Source organism: Cynoglossus semilaevis, chromosome 17 (assembly GCF_000523025.1).
Source record: "Cynoglossus semilaevis isolate Cse_v1.0 chromosome 17, Cse_v1.0, whole genome shotgun sequence".
In the NCBI taxonomy this organism is placed as follows: domain Eukaryota; kingdom Metazoa; phylum Chordata; class Actinopteri; order Pleuronectiformes; family Cynoglossidae; genus Cynoglossus; species Cynoglossus semilaevis.
In genome coordinates, this window is record NC_024323.1 from 1,962,960 (window position 1) to 1,980,984 (window position 18,025).

The window sequence follows — 18,025 nt, forward strand, 5'->3', positions numbered from 1 at the left end:
CAAATTCAAGTGGATGGATTAAAAAAAACAAACAAACAATTCTTTAATTAGTTTTGGATATTTGTCTAATAGTTGGCCAAAACCACTCAAAAGGAAAAAATACAAAAGTATTTCGACCAAAACAAAAACTAATCAGTAAGATACTGTAGCCAAAAGTTGGCTCAATACTACAAAAAAAACAAAAAAAAACAAAAAAACTGTAGTTTTATTGACCTAATAACAAACACTAAATAGCAGAGAAAATACTTGGAAATATATCATTTTTGCAGTTTTTCTGTTCCACCTCCTGTATACTTCTGTCAGACAGATCTTTATTTGTATTTGTGTGTATGTACTGTAACAGAAGGTTCTTATCTCACAACAATCCTCTGCATCTGTTCTACCATTGAGGTGGCAGCCAGACAAAGGCAACACTCTGTGTTTTTAACAGTTCTCTTTTTTTTTTTTCTCAAGACCAGCAAAACTCTGGTATGTACAAATAAACCCCCCAAAAAAATCCAGAACTGCAGGAAGACGCTGCGTTCGGCTGGACTGACAGGCTGTAAATAATTGACAGACTCATTAATAATCATCAAGCATTTTAGCCTTTATGCATGACTTTTACATGTCATGAATCTTAACACTCCATCTATCTGCTCCTGACCCGGCCCCCCCCTGTCAAATTTTAGGACCAATTGTGGCCCGCGAGTCAGAAAATTCGTCCACGTCTGGGTTAAGACGCATACTTGACTTGTTGATCACGTGATTAAAATGTCGCATTTTATTAGTCCTGATTCTAAGAGTATTTGCATTTCAAATAATGTCCAAATAGTAATATATACATTATATATATACATACACATATAAATACATATATCCATATATGTACATATATGTGTATATACACATATATATATACACATGTAAATATATATACTGTACATATATTTGTATTTACATATATACACATATATGTATATATATATATATATATACACAGCGCAGATTTCCAGATTACTTAAAGTGGAGCTTTAAAGTCAGCAGTGTGTGGTCAGTGAGAGGGTCGGCCATTTGTAAACGAATGTATTTATTTCTAATCTGGAACACTGACTTAAATCTAAAGCATTGCTGTGACTGCGAGTGTGAATGCTGGTGCAACGTTACCATAGAAACTGCTGTCAAACTTGGAGTAAAACATGCAGCGCTCACATCACGGGCAGGGCCACAGCGTACCAGTAACAGTCGCCCTGGAAAAACTGCGGCGCGTACTTGACTCGGTGTTGGCTGGCACATCAGAAGGCTTCGATACGAGGCAGGTTTTTTCAAAGGAGCCAATTTCTCCACAATGGTAAACTCCAGTCTTTAATAAAAGCCTTTGTGCTGCACTTAATGACTCCCATGAAAGACTCTGAAAGTGATAAGACACGGAGTTAATTAAGACTTGGTGTTTGTGAAGAATCTCACACTGTCACAGTTTTAATCTCCGTGTCTGATTAAAAACTCTTTCCTCTGGGGAGGAAATGAATTGAGGAACAAAAAGAGGGAGTTCGGAGGACCGGCCCGAGCGATAAATAAATAAATACTTTTGGACTGAATGACTGACTCACTACGGCACACAGTACGTGGCCCCAGGCAACAAAGTAAGTGCTGTGCTCTGCGGTTACCGTATGCTACAGATCGTCATTGGAATCAAACGCGAGACGTTTCTTGGCAGCTTCGTTTTCTGCTTACAGCAGCGAATCACAGAGATGTCAACATTTACCTGGAATTCTGCCACAAGTTAAAAAAAAATACAAAAAAGAAAGCAGTAAATATCTTCAGTTCTCCTGGGACTTATGACATCAAGGACAGTGAGACTGTGAAATGTATCAATGTTTTCATGTAGGTTATACTGTGACTAGAACATGGCAGAGTGACTTCAGTCATTTCAGCTAAAGTTAGCAAAGATAATGCTAAAGATTAGCCTGATTCTCAACAGCAATCAACCACAAGCAAAACCAAAATGTTACAAAAGGGAATTTCTCCAAAAGCCTGACCCAAAATAGTTCACCCAATAATCAGCTAGTTAAAACCGAACACAGTGTTTCCTCGATTTGCATTGAAATTCCGTTCCTACGGCACAACGTAACGTGTTTTTTTCCACATGTCACTACACTGTTTAACTAAAAAGGATTCCGTCTCTTTGGGCAGATTTCTTCACATTTGAAACAACTATAAGTTTACATAACCAAAGCAAAACTTTAACTAAGCTCAGAAATCACCACAGCGCAATCATAACATAAATGTTTTCCCCTTTGTTTTCATGCAAATAGTTACAAGTATATTGGAAATTCTTTCACTTATAACATTTATCAAGTGGGTCGTATTGAATCAAGTATATTGGAAATTCTTTCACTTATCGTATTGAATCCCCTAGCGGGCTGGTTTTGGCCCGCGGGCCATATGTTTGACACCCCTAATCTAGGCCAACAGCTGGAGGAGAGAAATCGCCCCGTCCCCGGCTGCAGCCCGTCAGTCTGACACTTCACCTGTTGTCTCTCCACTTTTGCCCTGCGCTGATTATTAAACAGCGCTGCCTTTTGGGCCAAACGAGCTCACTGCGGTGAAAGCCCAGAGTGAGAGCAGAGCAGAGAGAGAGAGATGGGATCTGGGCTGCCAGATTGTCAGGACTGGGAGGTGTTATTCCTCAAATAAATATGGTGTGGAACGACCGTGTGCCAGTTACACTTTACACTTCTTTAGTACAGACTCTTCAAAATGTCTGTGTCAAGCTGCGCCGCAAGTGCTTTTTTTTTCATCTCTTTTTGTAGCAAGATTTACTGCATATAAGCTTTTGATTTTAAAAAGAAAAAAAACTTGTTAAAAAGTAACATTTAGAATTAATTGTTTTAGGAATGCTTACACAAGAAGACTGCTAACAATAGCTAAAGTTAACCAAGAAAACGCTAGAGGGAGTTGTTAATGTGATTAGGATGAGTAAGTAAAATAGGAAAATTGAAAGATTTGGCAAAAAATAGTTACAAATTCAACTTCATTGTTAAAGAAGGGTCAAGACATAAATAAGAGTTTCAAAAAGTAAATCAAAAACAGCTCAAATTTAGCTCGCTAGCTGAATAGGCAGGAAGCAGATGAACTGCAAAAAAGCAAAAACAAAAAAAAAAAAGTTTGCAAAAATTGTCTAAATTTGAGAAATCTGATTTCAATGTGCAGTTAAAGGCTAAAAAACCCCACACATTTCCCTAAAACAGCCAAGATCAATGCACATAATAAAATATAAGTGATCGAAAAAAAAAAAAGTTTGCAAAAATTGTCTAAATTTGAGAAATCTCGCAAAAAAGCAAAAACAAAAAAAAAAAAGTTTGCAAAAATTGTCTAAATTTGAGAAATCTAATGCACATAATAAAATATAAGTGATCGATATACTGTACAAACCATTAGTTAACGTCAAAAAGACACCATTATCTAAAGACATAAAAAGATTGTGCTAATCACAATTAGCTCAAAGTTAGCAAAAGGAGTTCAAATTGTGTAAAATATTTCACAAAGCGTAACTATTTCAGATAAGAAATAGAGCCTTTAAATGCAACTTTTTTTTGACTAAAATAGCCAAAAAAAAAACCCCAACTAAATGTTACCCAAAAAAGAAGACAAAAAGCAAAGATGTAAAGTGCCGCAGGAGAAGGAAAGACGTCGGTGAAGATGTGTGAGCCGTGTTACAAAAACACACACCTGCTCATACAAACAGTACCGGCAGAAAAGTACATGTTTCGGTTCTTTTGTAGCACCTGCTCAGAACAGGAAGTGCCAGTGTCTCGCTCTTCTCCCACTGTTGACGTGCCATTGATCCCAACCCGTGAAACAATGGGTGTCCAGAGTGTAAGGACAGACCGTGTCCTTGCCCACGGCCACGGCGTGATTCTTATTTCACACACACTGGCTCGGTGCTGCCTTCGAGGCACCAGGTTTTACCGAGCGAGAAGGAAAAAGATAAGACCTTAATCCCTCACTGGTTTTTAAATGTTCTACAATTAGGGATTCTTTTTGCTTGTAAACACTAAATAACTAATGAAGACAGATTTCAACACAGCCGTAGGGCCTCATTATTTGCCAATTCTGACGCTGATCATTTGATCACATTAGTTTTGCTGTGGTCCCACAGTCGCTATGACAGAAAATCTGGCCTAACGTGAAACTATTTGACGATGTTTTTTATTGGCATTTGTGAAAATAAATGATAAAGTTTTTAATGAAATAAAATAATAAAATAGATTCAAGACAGAATTTGTTTAATGGGCTGTGTTTAGCTATTTTTGGCTAACTTGTATTTTGTGCCTGGCAAACATTTTAGCTATATATACATTTTATCATTAGCTATTTGAATCTTGGTCGATGTTTTATTTTGTTGCACTTTTAACAACTTTTTTTGTTCTTTTCTAACAACTTCCTCAGTAATCAGTCTTAAATTAGGTTTTAGCCTTTTGCTAATAGCACACTTTTCGCTAATTTTAAGCCTGACTAAAAATCAAAATTTGTACAGATCTTAACAGTTGAAAATGTTGGGCAACAATGACGCTGTTACACTTTAACTAGAACTATGTACTGTAGTTATTTTTAACATTACCCACAGCGCCTTTTTTTATTTTTTGGCTGGTGCGACGTATACTCTGGAAAATACGGTACATTATCTCACAGTACACACTGTAGTGTAATATAATTGATAAACAGCAGTTTGATGTTGTATAAAAAATAAAAAAATTAACACAATGTTTCCATAAAAATAATTAAGTTATTTTTGTGTAGAGTTCACTTAGAAAAAAAAATCAAACATTTTAATGAGAAAGCCTTGTTGTTGGTTTAAAAAGGAATACATAGATTTAAAAAAAAATGGATTACCTCTATAAGCGTTCTAAATTATTTTTAACATTTATCCCACCTACCTGAAGCGAACTGCAGGTGCCCACACTCTCCACATTTAAAACCATCTGCCAATCCTGCTGACAAACGAGAGAAACAGATGTACCCGTACAGAAATGCCTTTACGGCGCGTCTGTGGGCTGTTTTCAGGTTTAATGTGTTTTTGTTTCGCTGAATAAATTACACCCTGAACAAATGTTTAAATGCTGTGAACGGTAGGTTAAACCTATAGACCACACGCTGTGGGAAACCTGAGTAATTTGAATCACATGATGATGGTGAAATCGAGGGAAATAGGGATGTAGTAAAATGTAAAAAAAACAAACAAACAAAAAATAAAAACCTCATACCAAAGTTACCGTTTATTAGTCCTGTCAGTAATAAACATTACGGTAATTTCTACACCTACGTGGTAAAATAATCTAATTATAGTTCATCTGATTTACTTTATCTTGACCTGTAGATATCAGAGAATCGCAGACATCTGTTCGTCTTCTTTGCCTTTCCAGCAAATACTTAAATGTTTTTGTAGACATGGACTGTAGCCCACTGTTTCCCAAAGACTGGGTTGCAGCCCTTAGGTGGGTCGCAAGATTTTTTTTTTTGGGTCGCATCGTATCATGTTTCCCAGGAGTTTACGAATAATGTCTATTGACTTGGGTCGCGAAGGTTTGTGACTTTTAAAATATGGGTCCCCAGAAAAAAAGTTTGGGAAACACTACTGCAGCCCATAGTCTGACACTAGGGACAGGGTGGACATGACCCCCTCAGATTTATAGTGACCATAATCAGCCCCCGCCCAGTGCCTCTAGAAAGCTAGCTACATTAGCATAAAAAAGCCAAACAACCACATAAAACATAACAAAAATTACAAATAAAACCAAGGAAAGAATATTCAAAAGTTATTATAGTATAGTCTTACTAATAAACGAACCTAATCTTAGCCTGGAAATAGGGAAGGTGGTCAAAAACAGAACGTGAATTAGTTGTGAATAAGTTGTATTAAAGAGCATTTTTAAAACTTGCTGAAAAAAAACCCAAAACAAACAACAAGCTAAAGTTAACAGAAAAAAAAAACAGCCCAGGTTTGCCAAGAGTTAAGTTTAAACCTGGAAATGACTAAAAATATAAGCTCAAATGATTGATGCCTCCCACAATCCTCCCTCGGGGCAAATTGTTTTCAGGCACCAGAAACAAAAATCAACTGAGTTTAATTTTTTTTATATATATTTTTCAATATTTTTTTGGGCTGGATGCTAGAGTGGTGCAGCGGTGGGGAGCCCTGCCTGCCACCAGAAGGTTCTTGGTTTGATACATACCACACAGTCTCTGAATCTCAGGTTGGATTGCATTGGGAAGGGCACAGAGTTTACTGTAAATAGTCTGCCAAAGTATGATGACTACCACTGTGACGCCCCCTGACAAAGGGAAAAAGCCAATGTTAGAGTCAATTAATGTTGTGTTGTAATCAATGCAGAATGAACCTGGATAAAAATCATACATCATCAAACAGACAGGAACCTGATTACATTTGAAGTAATTCCATGTTTTCCTCCTTAGTTTCCTAATGTACAAGAACATTAGACAAAAAAATCATATTTAATGAAATATAATATGACAAACATCACTAACATGAAAACATTTTTTCTACCTTCAAAATTCATCATGCGGTCCAAATTGAACCCCCTCGCGGACCAGTTTTTGGCCCGTGCGCCATATGTTTGACACCCCTGATCTAACATTTGGAAACATCTTTAAAATGTTGCAAATCAGGATTTTGCATCTGAGAAAGAGGTTGTAAAAATATCATAGACACAATGAGAGGGTGATGAGGGCTCTGTTTATGACTTCTGTCTTTGGCTCCGATCATGAATTCCTGACTGATTTGATCAACGACAGCCTCACCAAACTACATTGGCAGCGAAGAGGTGTTACGTCTCTCTGCTGACTGCACTGAAACGACAACAGGAAAGATAAAAAAAAAACAACAAAAAAAAAAAAACCCCAATAACCCAAAGCAGAATGGGAGTACAGAGCAGTAGATCTGCTCATTTGTAACAAAAATGAGCAGCGTTTACGAGGATATGAGCAGACAGTGTCTGAAGCCTGCTCTGTGGTTGTAGTTTTTACACCGTGATGTTCCATGGTCTCAAAGTAAGAGCTGCATGCATATAATACCTTCCCACACCATTAAAATAGACAAAAAAAAAAAACCCACTCAGGCTCTTCAAGTGCTTCACGCAGAGCTGGATGAAGAGAATACAGCTGAGCAGTGAATATTATACTGCACATATTGGACGTTTATTCAAGGACAGGCTGCGCCTCCCTCGACGGTCCGAGTGCCTATTAGCCCTGCAGGTGGTTTGCCTGCTCACACTCTAGTCCTGTCTGCTGCCCACCTCCTTCCCCCCCGCCCCGCGCCTCCCCCCCTTTATCAACCACTGTGCAACGCCTCCGGTCCTCTCCTCCCCAAAGGAAGTTCTAACAGAGATGCATCTGTTATTTCACAACAGTGCTTGGGACAGCATTATGATTAATTTGTTTTGTTTATGTACTCGTAGTAGCCAGAAATCTTTAAATATTACAGTAGGAGGGGAAGAATCACCAGGATGTTGTGTACAGTTCCAATAGATTTTTTTGTAAGGAAAAAAAAAATGGTTCCAAGACAGAGAAGACAGCACCGGCGGTGGTGTATGTTAGCACTGTGTCAGCTACGCTAACGAAGTGCTAACATCATAATCTAGGACATAAAAACATTAGAAGAGTCTGATTTACGCCTGAGAGCCATAATGAAGGGCAAAAAGTTCCCAAAAAAAAACCAACACAAACGATGTAGCACAATCAAATTTATGTCGTACAACCGCCGAATGTAAACAAAACCATTCCACGTAGAACACCGCATGACGACGTATTTGTCCGTTCCGCTTGCCAACTACTAATTGACGAGTTTGAACGCCTTTCTTCGGAATGTAGGAAGACTTGTAAATTTATGGGAGATGACAACGCAACGTCGAAACGCTGCAGGTCGAGGTCGTAAATCATGGAGTCCTTGTATACACTTGTAAAGGCGGGCTAGCTGTTATTCTAACCACTACAGCTAGGGTGACACGCTTAAAAGTTTTAAGACAAATGCGAACACGTCAGGCCACAGTTTTATCATTACATCCTTTTCAAGCCAGTGTTTTAATTAATCCAGTTTTTCCATCCTCTAAAATGAACCATTTCGGAAGCAGATCAAACAGCAACATTTTGAGCAAAATTTAATCAAAACAACCTTTGTGACAGTTTTTGTCTGACCTCCAGCTTAAAATATGATTCCACCAAAACTAAAAAAAGAAGAAAAAAAATTAGACAAACTCACAAAAAATAATACACCTTTTTGGTTCATAATAAAGGCTTTTTTAGCACTGGGACCAACCAGACTGAATTATTCTATGTTTATTGTTTTAGAGTGGAATTACTATTAGTACGCGGGACCCAAATGCAACACTGAAGAGACCACTCAAGTAAAGCAAGTTCATTTAAACAACAATTAAACTTAAATTCATCCACTTACAGAACTGCAGGGCCAGATGAAAACAAGCAAGTGAACATAGCATTAGCATGAACTATCCACAACCACCCAACCAAGACTGAGTGAAGGGAGAGAGACATAAACACCAAGGAGACCAGGTGAGACGAGTCAGACTAATTAACAGGGAACCTCAGAACATAGGTGAACAAGCTAATGTTGCTAATTAGCCACAGAGAAACAGACAGGGGGGAAGAGCTGAAAGCTAAAGCTAAAACAGTTTAAATCATTTCATTGTTATTATGAAATTGCAGAATATTAAAATAAATATATTATAGATATATTTTAATTCACTCACACAAATACATACACAAATTACTGTGCTAATTACCTCAGGGACACAGCCTGTAGTGCCACTCATCGAGACAGGATTTAAATACTGTCGTATTTGCACAGAGACAATGTAAAAGCTTTGATGTACGGAGGCCGGCGGTTTCTTTTTGATTTTCTAATTTCCCATTAAATAGGTTGTACACGTAGAGTTCTGATAAAATGACCAGCGTCCTCTCTGAGGCAGCTCTGTAGCAGGAGCCTCCACTGGGTCTGCTTCGCATATAAATCACACAACGGTGTTTTTAATGAAATGCTGTCAAAGTGGGGGAAAGCAAAACCACATCTATTTTGCCTACTTTAAAAAATATGTTCATTCACAGTAAAAAGGCTGGCATTGTGAATTTGGTATAAAAATAAATAAATTAATAAATTAAAAAAATTTTTTTACCTTTTTGTTTACTTACTTTTAACTTAACCCTATAAAGCCTGAAAAATAAAATAAAAAATTCCAGAAAATTCTACAGTTTTGGAGCTAAGATGTTAATGCTACATTACAACAAAAATATTACCAAATATTCTTTTGTTTACTTTTTGCAAAAATAAAAGTGAATATGATACAAATGGTATACAAATAGTAACTATTTATAAATATTCTAATGAATATTTAGCAAATTATTTAATATTTTTTCTATCTCAGGATATATGAATAACAATCTAATTCCACATTTAATGTTTTAAGAATAGTTTGCCTATTTCTCGCACACATTTAATCTCTTTCTGATATTTACTATTTGTCCTAACTTTATCCAATTCTGACAGAAGTAATCGTAATTAAAGGTTTTGGTGGAAATGCAGATATATTTTGTGTAAAGCGCTGGCTTTAATTTAAATCCTGTAAACAGACTCACTGACTGACAGCTTAAATAGGCTGTGGAGGTAGAGCGTTGAGAATTCAGTTCCTCCTGCTTCATTAATTGAGTTCACTAATAAAAGCAGTAGATCAAGACGCTTGTTTTTATGTAAAAAGATCGCCTGTACCGAACTTGTAAAGCAAACAGGCATTGTTGAGGGCAGCCTAGGGCGGTTCTAGGCGAGTTCCTGCCAGAATCCAACCTCTCTAATCAAACCATCACTGGAGGACCAGTGAAATCACAGGCTGCTTCTGAAACATGTCTCACACACACACACTCCTCCCCGTCTGATAACACACATCTGCAACCGTGTCACTTTCACAAACAGAGAAAATCGAATGTAAAATCAACCTGGGAGGACGACTCTGGGTTCTGACAGGTTTAATATGTATAAGTTAGAGACATTTGATGAGCTATGATGAGCTGAAAAGGTATTTAGAACCCTCAGTGGAATCACTGCAGCTGGCGACTTCATCATTGCATTTTCATATTTCATATATTTACATAAATGATGTAAAAACATACAAACATATATGTGTAAATATATGTATATACGTGTTTGTGTGTATATACATATATGTATACCTATATATATGTGCCATTGTATGTTTGTGTATAGGTACATATATGTCCATATATAAATATATACACATATATATGGACATACAGTATATATATATAAATATATACACACATATATGTGGATATATACATATATACTGTATGTGTGTGTTTGTATATATATATAAACTTATATAATACATAAGCTTTGTGAATTTATACTTTATATATATCATATATATATTTATCATGATAATGAAAATGTGAAAAGAAAATTGTACCTCCAAATGTATGCTACCTGCTGCTATAGTTATATATATACATGTATCATATTTTTACTCTGACATGTATTGCGTTTATTTCTAAGGTGGCTAGTTGACAGCTCGAGAGAACATAGTCATTTAGACAAATGGTTCTGTCATGTCAGAATGAAGAGTTCACTTCACGTCTTGTTCATATTTAACCTTCAGGTTGCGATATCTCCATCAGGTTGACCTCTGCCTCCCGCGCGCCTAATTGATTCGTGTGCAGACATTTATTTAATGCGAGCGTCCATCACATTTTTTTCGGCCAATGATTTTTGTCAAAGCAGTAGATTATGCTCATTAGTTTGACATGACTCGCTCGTGGTTTGTCACTGTCGGGGGATTTTTTAATCTTCGCTCCAGCGCGAGAAGGAAATTATTTGTTTTTCTATATGAGGACAGTGACGGAGAGGATGAAGCTGGAGTGACTGCTCCAGGAAATGGAGCTTAAAATATCTGACAGTGTCTTTATCATGGAGTCCCTTAAGTCAAAGATGTAAACCACTGCAGCGTAGAATCTCAGTGTGGAAACTTTCACTGCAAAAACAAACAAATAGTAATATATAAGAGTAATCTTCTGCGAAGGCAAACAACAACCAAATGTAGCCGTAAATAGATTCAAGTCATGATGAAGTCATTTTGGAACAACGAGAAATATTTCACAATAAGGACTCACATTGTTTGTTCTTCTGCAAGTGCACGAATCAATAAATTCTCATTCGAGAAGCAACAGCAGGAGGTCAGCTCTGCTCAGAAAATACAGTGGTTGATACGAAACGCCAATCTCTAGCGCATATATTAATCCTCTCAGGTCTTCCTCTTTTCCCCTTGCCTGGCAACCTCATCTCCATCATCTTGTATCCAATCAGCTCCCTCCCTCTCAGCCCAACGATCAACCACCTCAACCCCTGCCTCTCTAACTTTATCTTCAAACTACTAAACCATGAAATCCCCCCCATCCTAACCTCTGTCGTCCGGCATCTTCCATTTCCAGCAGTCGTCCAAAAATGCCTTTCTTATCTCTGTCCTGATAGACTAATAAGAGCCGTCCAATCACCACTGGTGCCCTGTCGGTAAACAGCAAGGGAGCTGGTTGCTGTCAATCCTATTTGTGATCAATCCTGAAGTGAAGATCTGCCCATCCTGATGCACCAGAAGGACACAGTATGTCCCACCTTGTAGGACATGACTCAGTAGGACTGTCTCTAACTCATTAAATACAATATTGGCCTACTTAGAAAACAAATATGGCGTCATCCCACGACTTATATATCATGAACACAGGGGTCCTCGACTTACATCGGGGCTCTGTTTCTTTGGACGACGTAAGTCGAAACTTACAAGAAATTATGTATCGTCACTGGTGAATGTAAACAGAGCCGTCTTCCTTGTCGGAATGCGGGACTGGTGAATGTAAACAGAGCCGTCTTCAATGTCGGAATGCGGGAACAGGACTTTCTTAATAAATGTATATGTAGGGGTTGTGGCAACGAAATGCGTCGTAAAAAAACATCAGCCGCCATCATCATGAAAGATATTTTTTCATAATATCTGTCATATTTTCTGTAATTTTTACATTACAGATCCTGATATAAACCCTGGACCTACGCAGATCACACAATGTCACGTAATAACGCAAAGGTCTGTCAGCCCAGTCCTTCACACGTTGGACTCGAAATAGCAGAAGCCAAGGGGTGATTAAAAAAAAAACCAAAAAAAAAAACACCTCTACTGTCAACACCAAGTAGTCAAGAGGTGAAGACGAGCTAAAAACAGACAGCCATACCTGCCATCGACAGCCTCACATCACATCCCAAGATAACGTCGTTAACTAAATTGTCATTTACCCTGCAGCAAAGACAGCTGTGCTGTCCTTTTTTTTTTTTTTTAACCTTTACTGTAATATACGTTTATGGCATCAGTTGCGGTGACCTGCCTTTCCGCAGAGCTTAACCGACTCTGACAGCTTTAGGGAACGCAAAATAAACTCATTTACACCCCGCCGCTCTCATTAGGTAACGGGTAATACGGCAATGTCACACATGGCCCCTGCCCCAGATGTTAACCATACTGTAGTTAATACTTAAAACAAATGAAGTTGAGAACCTCCATGATGAGTTCGTAAACGATTAAATGTTGGGGGAAATTATAAGATTATACACAGTGTCACTGTGTCTGGGATGCAGTTTTTTCTATACTGTAAATCTCCAGTTGTATTACCTGGTCGATTTTCTTGCAACAAAAATACACCCTGAATGATTTTTTTTTTCTTCTTCATGTCATAAATGATGTCATAAAAACATATTGTCAATTTATGGCAGACATGAGTTCAAATATATTTCTTGAAAAAAAAAATACTTGATGCAAAACAAGTGGGAAAAATGCCACTGAAAATATATAACTACCTATAAATTACAATAAATCCATGTTTTTCCCTTTTGTTTTCCCGCAAATAAGTACAAATATATTAGAAAATATTCATATTTAATGAAATATAATTTGACAAAACATTGCATTTTTTTTCATTTTCAAAATGCATCAGGTGGGCCGGATCGAACTCCCTAGTGGGCCGGTTTTGGCCCGCGGACCGTATGTTTGGCACCCCTGTAGTTTGTGTACAAAGTATGTTCTGTTTACACGAGTAAACATATATCCATCGTCGCAGTAGGTAGAGTACTTTAGCCCGGTCTTTTGAATAGTACTTCCCGAGCCGAAAAAGAAAAAAAAAAATCAGTGTTTATATCCTAGCACGGCATCTCAGCTCGGCTGTTCCGATCGACGTCCTCAATTCTGCATGTGTCGCTCACATTCACAATCATCACAAAGTTATCCTTGGCGACTGCTGCTGTTTGCAGAGATGTCAAGGATTTATCTGTACTTACATCTTATTTAATGAGCTCATGTTGACAGGAAGGAGGTAAAAGAAGAAAAAAAATCTTTCTTTGTGTCTGTACATGTTTTAAAATCAACCGTATGGATCCTGGGAGCTGTCAGCCTGCTTGGTTCGGTGAAGGATGAGGAAAAACAGTGTGGAATTACATTACAAGTCCTCACACAAACTGGAGCCGTGCCAAAGGCAGCTTTGGGGGGAGCAGCTTGACCAAGGCTCCTCTCTTCTCTTTTTAATGTGCTCCGGATACAGAGCCACCAGCCATCATACTCCTGCAATACCCATTTTCATTTTTTTCTTTTTTTTTAACCCTGCGGTGTCGCCTCCATACTGTGAAGAGTCTGATTTTTACCCATATGGAGTGAATGTGTGCCTCTCACCTTCTTACATTGCTTTCATTGACTGGAGCAGATCCAGCAGGGGAGGAAACGGGGACTGAAACGACAGGCTACTGTTTTCCTGTGCTACAGGACTGAACTCAATATACTGACAGAACAGTACAGCGCATTCATGCCGTGTCATGAAGCCTAGCGTTATCAGACAGGTCCAAGGTCTGTGGCCAACACCATGCCAGGTTATCTTTTAATTTAGGGTCAGGTCAATTCTGTCAAATTTTGCATTGTTTTTTTTTTTTTTATCTCTTTGGGCTAACCCTTAGTTAATTTCGCTTAGTTTTGGTTAGCTAATAGCATGTTTTGCTAGCATTTTGCTTTGTAGCTGTTTAATTATAACTTGTTGTGGGTTAACTACATATTCTCTTTAACTATTTTGAGTGCATCATCATATTACATTTAGCTATAACATTTTTATATATATGAATATATATGTATACACTAAATTGATTAGCGTACAGTATTTTCCGGACTATGAGTCGCACTTTTTTTCATCCTTTGGCTGCGTTCGCGACTTATATATTGAAATATATTATTATTATTATTATTTAGACACTAACAGCTGCTAGAGGGCACTCTAGGCTTGTGTACCAGTCTCTGCTACTCCTGTTCCACTGAAAATTCACATGTTCGTTATTTTCACACTGACAGCCACTAGAGGGCGCTCTAGCTGGCTGGTGCGACTTATACTCCAGAGTGACTTATAGTCCGGAAAATACAGTATGTACACATACATATACCATAGCGATATTGTGGTATACTTTACTTTAGTATGTAGAAATAAATGGTAATAATACATTTATTTATTAGTAACATTACATACAACAATGATCACATTCTACTACATTCTAGTCAGTACTTTTGGAGTGTACTGCTACTCCCTCTCTTTCTATCGCATCGCTCTACTTCCATCCCTGTGTTCTTCCTATGTTTTCCTTCGGTCCTCTTCTGCTGCCGGAGCCTTCATTTCCCGTGGGAACTCCCGGGGGGATTAATAAGGTTCTATCCAGCATCTATTTAGACAAAAAACTACTTAGGATTCCTCAGCTGTGACCACATGATCTCACTTATATCTCCAGATTCACCGTGAAAAAAAAGACAGAGACGCTGCCTCGCCACTGTTTTTCATAGTCCTGAAGTGCACGTTTATCTGGACATGTATCAGACGGGCTGTTGCGGGAGGCGAGGCCACACGAACGCCCTGCCACTTCTGCAGGCTGTAAGCCGGCCCAGCACTCTCTAAATTACCTGTCAGCATCAATTACAGAGAGTCAGCACGGATGGGATCCTGGATTTTCTTTCTCTCAGAATTAAGATAAGCTGCTGCCTGCCTGTTTGCGATGCCCCTCGTTGACCCACCTGTTGAGTTGGATGTGAGATGTGTATTCTGGTCACTCTGACATTATTATCCCCACACTGCACACGCCTGCACTCACCCCCAGCTGGCAGCAGTGGCAGTCCTCATCTATTCAATTCTGCCCATCATTGCTGTCCCACGTATCTTCTTACCTTATTTATTTTCTTTTTTTTTTTTCTTTCTCCTTTTCTCTCAGACCTTTCATCGAGCTGTCTCTCTGCTGTTATTCAGCCTCCACTTCAATGCCGCACCTGGCTGGCTGTTATTTTGAAGGCGAATGTTCCTTTTTCTGATGTCATCCGAGCAGACACATTCTTCTGTTTATTTTATTAAATCCAAAACGAAGCGCACAATTTCCTGACTGCGAGGTTGCTCTAACTGACATTTCGCATCTTTGCTCTGTTTAGATGTGCTTTTATTTCACTGACATCGTTATCAGTTGGATACCGCTCTACTTTGTCTCGTTAATATAATCTGAATGTATTATTAATTCGAGGCAAATTCTTATTTTATCACGTGACTATCGAACTAAAATCAAGAGAAATAGGTGTTTGTATTCATATAGTTTGTTTTTTTTTTTTTCCAAGTCAAAATCACATATTGTGAGTGTTTCAGTGCAGTTTACAGCAGTCCTAGCTTGGGCTTTTCGTATCTTTATTATAATAATTATGTCGTGCTTCAACACAGTGTGCACCTGTGTTACAGCCCCTGAGAGAAACAGAGTAGTGAGGCAAGAGTGAGAGAAGCCCTGGTATTTAAAATACTGCATTTGCATAAACTGTGAAAGAGACAGATACTGCAAGGAAGAGACAGGAATGTTTTCCTGCAGAAAAATAAATACATTTAAATCTTAAAACTGATTCAGATTTATTTGGAACAAAACAAACACAAACAACATTCAGATTTATTTGGAACAAAACAAACAAACAAAAAATCTCTACAACAACTAATAGGTATGTTGGAGCCATTTCCTTAAGCCAGCAGGAAGTTTAAGATTATCATTATATTTTTATGTTTGTTTTTTTTTGTAGCTACAAGCTCATGTGTCCCTTTGCATTATCCACCTAGCGATAGCATAATGTGAAAAAAAAGGAAAAGAAATCAGTACAAGTCAGTACCAGTGCTGTACCTACGTACTGTATACATGCAGTAAAAAGCACTGCATTACCACGCAGATGACCACGAGTCAAACCCACAAACTGAAACATTGCTTTGCATTCTAATATGCCACAACTCACACAGACTGAGTGGTGTGACGTACAGTACACATCCAGCTGTGATGTTTGTCAACCTATACACGTCTGTCAAACGCAGGTTCACCATAACAGTCCGCCTTCCACGGAGAAAGTCCGTAATGGAAGCGACAGGAAGTAATGAGACAGCAGCTTCAGTAATGAGTGATTGGATTTTTTTTTTTAATCAAATACAAGGGCAAATATGGTGTAATATTGACTATTCATATGGTCATGAGAGAGATCTGTTGAAAATTAAATGATGAAGTTAACAGTATAGTTTATAGCAGTGGTCCCAACCCCTGGTCCGTGGACCAGTGCTGCAGCGGGACACTGTCAAAAAATGTACTTCAGTTTTATAAATTTACTTCATTGAAAAATAATCCAGTCATATCCCTTTACTTTTTGATCTAAAAGATAATCTGGCAATTTTCAAAATAAAACATCTTATAGCTCCCAACCCCTGGTCCGTGGACCAGTGCTGCAGCGGGACACTGTCAAAAAATGTACTTCAGTTTTATAATTTACTTCATTCAAAAATAATCCAGTCATATCCCTTTACTTTTTGATCTAAAAGATAATCTGGCAATTTTCAAAATAAAACATCTTATAGCCTTTATTCTGTTAGTATCGGAGTCTGGATGACACATTATTTTGAAATATTGCCAGGTTCTCTTTGAATGAAGGAAATCAGTAAAACTGAAGTACTGAATTTTTCATATTGGCAACAAAAAGTCTGCAGACCTGGCGTCGGGGACCCCGGATCTAGACAAAACAAATAGTTGTTACCTTTTTGTGACCTCATGTTCCAGGTTCCACTTTGTAACTGTGACTTAAAGGCGTCAACTGAAGCCGATCAAAAAGGCGTACACAAGAATCACCATGATCTCCCTGTGACTTGTTGCTATTTCGTTACAGGTCATTTGTCACAAATAGTCGCGGCTAAAACTTTCCTGCCAAGCCGTCACCGAGGGTGAAAATATACACCGCTTTGGAAAGTTTCTGCTCACACAGGAGGAGGTTTAACCAGGAATTCGAGCGGAGAGCGATGACGCAGAAAAGGAGCGATTCACACTAAAATATAATCGTGATACTGACAGCGTCTGTACGGAGGGGATGATGAAATACAAATGAAATGAAGACAAACTGACGAAATCATCGGGAACTGCTCAATTGCGGCGTATTAACCTAAGACCTTCTGAGACAATGAGACAACTCGGCCTCAAGGAATTTGGAATGTGTCTGAAATTGAATCAGAGATCAGCTCATATTAAAGCTACCCTGAGCAGAGTCTGTGCCTCTGTTGAAACTTTTAATGTGCTGCTCTCACAGTCACTATATTCAGTGAGAAACAAACTGATATCGGCATGAGGATCAATGTATTTCTTTGACAGCACAGCAGCGTAATGCTGCTTGAGATGCAGCTCATGAAAACTATTTCCACGTCTTCCTACTCCGTTTCCCATTCATTATCAATATCGGAGCTCGGCACCCTGTATCAATGCGACGCAGCAATTAGGAGCCGCTTCTCTGGCTCTGAAAGGAGGAGATGTAATATCTTTATAGATTCTGATGAGACTTTCTAATACCCGCCAGAAAAAGATATGCGACTTTGTGTTGCGTTCCCCAGACCATAAAGA